The sequence below is a fragment of the Rana temporaria genome, chromosome 3, assembly GCF_905171775.1.
Source record: "Rana temporaria chromosome 3, aRanTem1.1, whole genome shotgun sequence".
In the NCBI taxonomy this organism is placed as follows: Eukaryota; Metazoa; Chordata; class Amphibia; order Anura; family Ranidae; genus Rana; species Rana temporaria.
Window position 1 is genome coordinate 437,811,398 of NC_053491.1, and position 10,471 is coordinate 437,821,868.

The window sequence follows — 10,471 nt, forward strand, 5'->3', positions numbered from 1 at the left end:
TTATGGCAGACACATCGGACAATTTTGACACATTTTTAGGACCATTGTCATTTTCACAGCAGAAAGTGCTATAAAAATGCACTGATTACTGTGAAAATGACAATTGCAGTTTAGGAGTTAACCACTAGGGGGCACTGTAGGGGCTAAGTGTGACCTCATGTGTGTTTCTAGCTGTAGGGGGGCGGGGCTGGACGTGCGACGTCAGTGATCGTCATTCCCTATATCAGGGAACAGACGATCACTGACATTGCCACAGTGAAGAACGTGAAAGGTGTGTTTACACACACCTCTCCCCGTTTTTCAGCTCCTGTGACCAATCGTGGGACACCGGCGGCGATCGGGTCCGGGGGTCTCCCGCGGGCGCGGTCACGGAGCTTCGGACCGGGTCTTCTCAAAAGTTCAGAGAGAATGTGTTTTGTATTTTGCACACCACTCCTCAATTGCAAGTAGGTTGGGGTGGGGTTTAAGGTCCTGACCCGCTAGTATAGAGTACCCATGCTCTTACATTCCCTCCACTTACTGGCAATGTCAACAACCTGACGGTTCACTACCAACATGTATTTTGGACATGCTCCCTTGTCCGCCCCTCTCTGGGATGCTTTTCGGCAACTGGTTTTTAGACTGACAGACATTTCACTTGCAGATGATCCAGCGCAGTGCTTACTATTGTACGTGCGTACTGTATTTACTATTAGTACTTACTATTAGTGTTATACACTGTTGCATCTTAATTCAGTCTAATGTAGGTGAGTTGTTGCTATATTGACATCATCCTATTCGCTATGTTCCTAATAGATGTTGCTACTTTCTTATTGGTGTTGTGTAATAGTCTATTCTTGCTGTACAATATTTAGTTGCTGGATTTTTTGCGCTGTCTGGTGCAGACAATAAAAAACATTAAATAAAAAAAAATACATTTTTGTGTGTTGTAGTAAACCTAAACAGAGGAGAAAAGAGGATGGAGTTCTGTAGTCCTGTCCATGGGCGTCCGCTCCATAGGGCAAGGGAGGGCGCTTGCCCCCCCTAGAAACCAGTGCCATGATCCTCGGGGAGAAAAACAGCGGGCAGGAAGCAAGGCAGCGGCACGGCAAATCCAATTAGAGCCGCTCTCTCTTCTAGCTCCAGCTGACAGAGAGGAGGAGGGGGCGATCGGGGGAGATATACAGTACAGCCAGCCTGCTGCTCTCCTCTCCCTGTCACAGCGCCGCTGCTCCATTTACCAGAGAACTCGGCAGTGGCGCTGTGACAGGGAGAGGAGAGCTGCAGGCTGGCTGTACTGTATATCTCCCCTGATCGCCCCTCTCCTCCTCTCTGTCAGCTGGAGCTAGAAGAGAGAGCGGCTCTAATTGGATTCGCCGTGCCGCCGCCTTGCTTCCTGCTTTCTTCGCCATGATTGGCCACAGCAGAGGACCAATCAGAAGATCCAGGGACTGGGGGCATCATGGGAAATGTAGTCCCTTAAGAGTGGTGGCACCAGCGTGTCCACAGACACCATGCTAAAGCCTCCAGCATGCAAACACTCTGCTGGGGGGGGGGTTACAAGAGGAAAAAATAGAATACTGTGCTCATGCTGGGGGAAGCCAGAGAGAGAGCCACAGTGTGCCCGCACAACCAGAGAGCCACGTTGTACCCACACCAACCAGAGAACCACACTGTACCGCACCAACCAGAGAGCCACGTTGTACCCACACCAACCAGAGAACCACACTGTACCGGCACCAACCAGAGACCCACGCTGTACCCGCACCAACCAGAGTGAGTGAACGTCCAGCCAGAGGGATCACTGTTGCGGTTTCACCAGGTCTGGTAAGAGGGCCTGTTGGCCATTATCCATTACTGTTCCTAGGGACTGAGCCATTAGGAAGTGTCTAACCTGATATCCTCCCATCTATGCTGGGGGCAATTATTGCAGAAAATGACACCAAATGCTGGGAGTTTTTAGTGCGGAAACTGACACTAGTGCTGAGGGTCATTATTATGTACATTGGTACAGATGCTGAAGTTTTTATTCTAGAAATCTGCACAGATGTGGGGGGTTATTGTTGTTGCTACTGACACCAATGCTGGCGATTGTTATTGCAGAAACTGCCACTGATCCTGGGTGTTGTTATATACTTAAGGGGGGGCCTCAATTTTTTATGATATTGTTATTCAAAGTTGCTAGTTGCTTGATAGTTGCATCAGGTTTCTCAAACCTTTGCATGCATGCGCTTTATGTGATAATGACTAAGCCCCTCCCCTTCATGACATTGTCAAAAAGGGACCGAGCATGGATAACCTTAAAATGATGCCCCCCCTGAAAAAAGTTCAGCGGATGCCCATGGTCCTGTCCTAGGGTCAACAATGCTGCTTCTCCATAGATACAGTGCAGTGAATGAATGTTGTCACCTTGGAATTGGAAATGCATTACTCACCAGATGAAAATAAAAAGCCTGAAAATAGAAAACGAATGCACTCACCACATATAAGAACTTGAAAGCTATAATAAACGTTTTTCTTGTAATAAGAAACACGTTAACCACTTCACGCCCAGCCTTTAGACAAATGATGGCCATCCTGATTGGACGTCAAATGATGACGAGACGAACACAGGGCCACTCAGCGGCGCGATCTGTCACATTATGACCAAAAAGTTAATCTTTGGTTTCATCAGACCAGAACACATTTTTCCACATGCTTTTGGGAGACTTCAGATGTGTTTTTGAAAAATGTTGCCGGGCTTGGATGTTTTCCTTGGTAAGAAAAGGCTTCCGTCTTGGCACTCTACCCCATAGCCCAGACATATGAAGAATACAGGATATTGTTGTCACATGTACCACACAGCCAGTACTTGCCAGATATTCCTGCAGCTCCTCTTGGCAGCCCCCCTGACCAGTTTTCTTCTCGTCTTTTAATCAATTTTTGAGGGACTTCCAGTTCTTGGTAATGTCACTGTTGTGCCATATTTTCTCCACTTGACGATGACTGTTTTCACTGTGTTCCACAGTATATCTAATGCAGGGGTGGCCAACCAGTGGCCCGGGGGCCACATGTGGCCCGTGGAGCCCTCTGATGTGGCCCACGACCTCCTGCCTGGAATGGCGGGTTGGCAAGCCCAGATCGCAGGTTGCCGCCCCGCCATACCACAGCATAAGTGTTGTGAATGAAGTTGCTGGCAGAGGAAGAAAGTGGCTGTGGAGCAGAGCCCCATAAGCCGATGCTTCCTCTACAGCGCTGGCTTTTGCCACAGGCGGAGTCTATGGAAAAGTTCAGCTAACCCGCAGGATAGACACAGGTGCACTACACTGTGTGGGTAAACTGCAGCACATCAGTGTGAAAGCAGTCTTAGGCCCTTTTGACACAACCAGCCCGACCAAATGGGACCCTCAATTCACCTCTATAGAGAGTCAGATGTCCGTTTACGCCCACCTACCTCCAATCCGAAAAACATAAGGGAGATCATCCCCTTCTATCAGGGTGGATCAGAGGGCCTATAGAGTAGCTTTTGATCTGTCATCTGCCACTCATTGTGGCCCGCGACTGGTTACCAAGTTGGTTAAGTGGCCCTCACTCTTCAAAAGGTTGGGCACCCCTGATCTAATTCCTTGGAAATTCATTTATACCCTTCTCCTGACTGATACCGTTTAACAATGAGATCCCTCTGATGCTTTGGAAGCTCTCTGCGGACCGTGGCTTTTGCTGAAGGATGCGACTATGAAAATGTCAGGAAAGACCTACTAGAACAGCTGAACTTTATTTGGGGTTAATCAGAGGCACTTTAAATTATGACAGGTGTGTACTGACTCCTATTTAACATGAGTTTGAATGTGATTGCCTTTATTCTGAAGACATCTCCAGATATAAGAGGGTGTGCACACTTATGCAACCACATCATTTTATTTTTTTAATTTTACTCACCCCTAAAAGATTTCAGTTTATTTTTCAATTGAGTTGTAAAGTTTATAGGCCGCATTAAAGGTGGAAAAAGTTCTGAAATTATTTATATTTGTCCCATTTTTTTTACATCACAGACCAGCCCCCCCCCCCCCCCTTTACAATGTTAGTTTGGTTTTGGTGACACTACAAATTTATCCTCTCATCATATGTCCAAAATAAGACAGCATCACATTGGTCATCTGGACCTTTTCATTAAAGTTTTTTTGAAAGATCCACTTTATTGTTTTCCTTGCTGTCAATGGTATTCATAGATTTCCTCAACAACATCAAACCTTAAAAGCATCAGTACGTTTTTCTGTCTTGTCTGACTACATTACAAGATACAACAAAAGAAAAATTACTATTTAATTTGCATGCTAATTATTTTAAAGAGAACCTATAGCCTTATCAATCTTATGTACAGTTGTGTGAAAATGTGTTGGCCCCCTTCGTGATTTTTCATTGTTTTGCACGTTTGTCACAAATTAATGTTTCAGATCATCAAATAAATTTTAATATTAGTCAAAGATAACAAAAGTAAACACAACATGCAATTTTTAAAGGAAGGTTTTTATTATTAAGGGAAAACAAAATCCAAACCCACATGCCCCTGTGTGAAAATGTGTGTTTCTAACTGTAGGGGGGCGGGGCTGGACGTGTGATGTTAGTGATCGTCGTTCCCTATATCAGGGAACAGACGATCACTGACATTGCCGCAGTGAAGAACGGGGAAGGTGTGTTTACACACACCTCTCCCTGTTCTTCAGCTCCTTTGACCGATCGCGGGACACTGTCGGCGATCGGGTTCGTGGGCACGGTCACGGAGATTCAGACCGTGCTGGGCTCTTAAAGGCAACGGGCCTGTGCCCAGCCGTGCCATTCAATCAGGATACACTTAAATCTCATTAAGTGTATCCTGATTGTTTTTGTGTGAAAGGATGGCAAAGCCATTGCCTGGCCATCATTGTGCTATAGGAAGGTGTTAAATGGGTCTTACGCTATGGACACTCTTTTGTACACCCATGGTTTGACTGTTTTATACACATTTTTGTTACATGGGAACCTGCATCTTCCTAGCATAATTAAACCCAAAATGTAATATATAGCTTCTTACTAGTCCTTATTGTGGTGGCTGCATTTGTTTTTTTTGTTTTTTTTAATTAGTATTTAGTTGTAATAAAAAGATTTTATTTGTTGCTTATCATTTGTAATATAATAAAGTTTTAAGTATCTCTGTTAACATGCTGTTTATACAGGCAGAGATGCAACAACCATTATATAACATGTTGTGATTAGTAGTTTCACCACTAGGTGGTGGTGTTACGATGACACATCTATGGCCCGGATTCACATACATCGGCGCATATATATGCCGCCGTAGCGTATCTCTTTTACGCTACGCTGAGGCAACGCAGAGAGGCAAGCATGGAATTCACAAAGCAAATGCTCCCAACGTTGGCGTAACGTAAATTCATAGGCGTAAGCCTGCCTAAATCAAAGTAGGTGGAAGTGGGCGTGATCCATTTAAATGAAGCGTGACCCCATGCAAATGATGGGCCGAACGAACAGTGCATGCGCCGTCACGTGGACGCATCCGAGTGCGCATGCTCAGAATCACGTCGAAAATACTCTCTAAGATACGTCGAATCACTGCCTACGACGTAAACGTAACCTATGCCCAGCCCTATTCACGTACTACTACGTAAACGACGTAAAATACGACGGCTGTTCCCTGGTCCATACCTTTGCATGAGTTGCGCCTCATAGATTGGGAATAACTTTACGTTGGGCGTACAACCTATGTAAAATGCGTATATGAATGCGCCGGGTGCAAGTACGTTCGTGAATCGGCATATCTCACTCATTTGCATATTTGAATCGTAAATCAATGGGAGCGCCCCTTGCGGCCAGTGTAAATATGCGCCCAAGATACGACGGCGTAAGAAACTTACGTCGGACAGAAGAAGCCTATTTTCAGGCGTATCTGGTTCTGTGGGCACGGCGCACAGATACGACGGCGCACATTTGCACTTACGCGGTGTATCTCGAGATACGTCGGCGTAAGTGCTACATGAATCCGGCCTATATGTTTGTTCTCGCATGGAACGCTGTTGATTGGTTGTAAAATTATTATTATTCATCAAATCAAAATTCAGTTTGTGCAGCACTTTACAAAATAAAGGCAGAACATTTTACACTACAATTCCATACAAGAAGAGTCAGAGAGCCCTGCTCGTTAGAGTTTTATCACCAAAATATCTCATTGTGCTCCTATTTCAAAAAGAAGAAAGCCTCATCAGTTATTTTGTCTAGCACAACCCTAACAGGTGAGGGTCATATCTGCAGAATCTTACCAACAGATTATTGACCCAGATATAGGCACAGCTTTTTTTCTCAGAAAATAGGTGCAGGAACTCAACCATGACCCCATTCAGATTTCACAAACAGTAGAAAGGTCTTAAAAGAGCATTAAATACCAGGATTGCATTACATGCAGAATGCGTAGTTCAGGGGGGGGGTTACACACAGAGTGCAGAGCTGTGACTTGTAAACACAGAAACCAGACTTCTGTGTTTACAAGTGATTGTGGTGAGCAGGCACCAAAGGGTCTGAGCCAGAGGTGGTGGAACCGAGTTCCCCCTGAAAAAAAGCCCTGGATATAGCCAAAGTTATAAAAACTGCTGCAGACACAGGGTTACACCAAAACAGTCTTGGAAAAACAAAAGACCAAAAGCAAATATGATGGCTGCTAAAAGCACTTCATTCAGAGTTTCAATTGCTGATCTGACAAACCACAACTACCAGTCCCGGAAGTTTAAGCTGAAGATGCTGCTGATAGGAGAGGAGGGCACAGGTGCCCAAATAAAACTTGCCTGGGCAAAGTACTATATCCCTGAGTATAGATGATGATGATGATCAGATATGCAAGTGTGAAACTGCAGAAGCAATGTGGTAGGATCTACAGAAAGTAAATAAAATGGAAAATCTTAGTGTAGCCACCCTGTCCTTAGCAAAGGTTATTATTTAAATTTAGCCTCACCGGGTGGTAGTCAGCTCAAGCTGATTTATATTCTATTTGCTCATTTGGGTTTCCGCTAAGCTTAGTGGTTTCCTATGGTTTCTGTCTCCTGCCAGTAGGTGCCACCGGTACCTCTGGAAATAGTATATGATGCCACAGTGATCCTGTGTTAAAGTGGAGGTTCACACGAAAAGTTAATTTTTAACCTTAGATTGATGCTCATTTAGTCTAGGGGAATCGGGTAGTTTTTTTAAAATCGAAGCAGTACTTACCGTTTTAGAGATACATCTTCTCAGCCGCTTCCGGGTATGGGCTGCGGGACTGGGCATTCCTATTTGATTGACAGTCTTCCGACAGGCTTCCGACGGTCGCATCAATGGCGTCACGATTTTCCGAAAGTAGCCGAACGTCGGTGCGCAGGCGCCGTATAGAGCCGCACCGACGTTCGGCTTCTTTCGGCTGCTCGTGATGCGATAGATGCGACCGTCGGAAGCCTGTCGGAAGACTGTCAATCAAATAGGAACGCCCAGTTCCGAAGACCATACCGGAAGCGGCGGAGAAGATCGCTCTCTAAAACGGTAAGTACTGCTTAGATTTAAAAAAAACTACCCGATTCCCCTAGACAAAATGAGCATTAATCTAAGGTTAAAAAAATTTTTTCGGGTGAACTCCCGCTTTAAGGATATTTATATCTCCTCTAGCCTACCATTAGGCAGTTTATTACAGCTGGTGCATGCTGGGGGGGGGGCATAAATATCTGGGGTGGACCTTGTGAGCTCTCTTTTCCCCCGGGCTGCTGCCTGGGGATGTACTGCTGATTGTTCTTATCAGTTAGGACAACATCTTGTGTGGGCCTAGCATATGCTAGGCCAAATATGGTCTACAAAAGCTGTTTTGTCTGGTCTAGAAGGACCAGGATTGAGACTGAACCAGGATCGAGAGTCAGGAGCAGGATCTTGCTGGAGGAAGAAGCCAGGAAAAAGGCTGGTTTTCTTGCAGGGCCTGGTGACTCTCCTGGAAGGATGGCAGGGACTAATGTGATTGTACAGTATGCAAAACATGGCATTTATTGTCAGTGCTAAATAAATGCCTTAAAGCTGAACAGCCACTTCCTAAAATGTGCTGGCTCTTTATGGGTTAAGTTCAACAAGGTGCATGCCACCTAATAAATGTATCTCTTCAATTTAAATTTCTACTGACTGGCAGAAGTATAGCTATAGCAATACTTCCGGTGCTCCAATGCTAGACCTTCGGGTATCACCTCCTTCAGAAAAGCCTATGTCCTGCTGTGCCTACCCATCCCCTGCCCTCAGTGCCGGGACAAGGTCCACTGGAGCCCATGGCGAACAAGCCAAATTGCGCCCCGCCCCGCCCCCCCCCCCCCAAGATGTATGATTAGGTGCCAGCAAAAATTCCCCCCCACCAAAAAAAATCAAAAATAAAATAGAGCACTAATGTTAATACTCCCCCTAAGCATTAATTCCCCTAACCTCCCAGTACAAATCCACACCCCTGCTGAAACCCCCTCTCCTGGCACAAATCTTTGTCCCCCCAGCTGAAATTCGTTTTCTCCTCATATGCCCTCAGCACAAATCCCCCCCCCCCCAAAAAAAAAAAAAACTCACCCCCTAACACAAATCTTCCACCCCTCAAATTTCCCCTCCGAGCACAAAATCCCCACCACCCTCCCCTAAATCCCCCCCTTCCATCACAAATTCCCTCCCCCCAATTTGCATGTGGTGTCCCCCTACCCCACATGATACTATAGTGCCCAGGGCAGCCGCCCCTCCTGCATGCCCCTTGTCCCGGCCATGCATGCCCTCCTCATGGAGTGCTTTGTATTATGTGAACCCTTTCACAAAATAGAAAGCCTTTTGTTATTGGACAACAGAGGGGAGGGTGTGGCTAGAGTGGCTGTTGCCTGGGAAAGCAGCATTGCTCCTATCAGACCGTCGGGAGTATAGTGATAGCTGTACTCTTGGCGCCCCATGAGGTGGGATGAATTCCTGGAGTTCAGCTTTAAATAAATAAAACTTAAGACACATTCTAACTAAAGCAAAAATCACAGAGGAACTGTATCAGTTGAAGTGCAGTCACACTAGATTTCAGAGGAACTGTATTTACAGCTGGCACTGTTGTCCTAAACAGAGAAATCCCGAAACTATAAAGAACCTAGATGAACATCACCATTACAGTGGTGTAATGAAATGACCCGTGTAGTCAAATACGAAATGTTAAAGCTGCTTATAATGAGCTGGAAATCTCTACCCAAATGTAGCGACTACAGGATCCGACAGCCCTGTCCTTGATTTACTCAGATATTTGTGGTGCTATGAAAACTCAGACTGCAGGAACAAAGGGCTTTTCTCACATTCATTATTAACTACCTAAGGTCTATTGTTTTCTAACTGTTATAAGGCAAACATGAAGTTCCAGAAAAACCAGAACAATATATTTCCCAAGTAAACATTAAATATGGCAAAATGCCTAAAATATATTGGACACATAATTGCACAGAATAAACAAGTGATAAAACACAAGCTTTTCTGAGCAAACATGGAGTTATGCTCCAGACAACTGAACCGTACAAAGCCAAACAAAATGGTGTTGCATTGAGAAAGAACCTCACTTTATGTGATAATGGCAGAAGAATGCTTGACTTGGGGACCTCAGAGTGTCTAGGCTTACAACTACTTACAACTACTTACAACCCCTGAATCCCTCAGGCCTCGTACACACGACCAAGTTTCTCAGCAAAAACCAGCAAGAAACTTGCTGGGAGATATTTTTTTGCAGAGGAAACCGGTCGTGTGTACATTTTTGTCGAGGAAACTGACGAGAAACTCGACGAGCCAAAAAGGGAGCATGTTCTCTATTTCCTTGACGGGAATGGAGAAAATTGGCTTGTCGAGTTCCTCGACAGCCTAACAAGGAACTCGACGAGGAAAACTATGTGTTTCGCCCGCCGAGTTCCTCGGTCGTGTGTACGAGGCTTAAGATCTCAACTACTTCTCCTCTTCTTAAATGACCAGATGACCACTATGCATGTTTGCAGTCGAATAGCCCTAGCAGCTCTATATTTAAAATTAAAAAAATAACAGGGTTACATACAAAATGGGAAAAAAACACATTAAATCAGACCTGGTCAAAGTACGACCCTAGGGCTACATCCAGCCCCTTGGCTGTCCCTATATGGGCCCTCGATGCCTCCACTGTCAGCTTCCTCACTGGCTCAGAGAGATATGCTGACGGGTGTCCCTGTGGAGAGCTTGAAGAACTGAAAGGAAAGAGCCTAAGGCCTCGTACACACAATAGAGGACAACGGTCTGATGGACTGTTTTCATCGGTCAAAACCGATCGTGTGTGGGCCCCATAGGTTATTTAACCATCGGTTAAAAAAAAGCCAACTTGCTTTAAATTTTAACCGATGGATTCCTAACCGATAGGTCAAAACCGATCGTTAGTAGGCACATCCATCAGTTAAAAATTCACGCATGCTCAGAATCAAGTCGACGCATGCTTGGAAGCATTGGACTT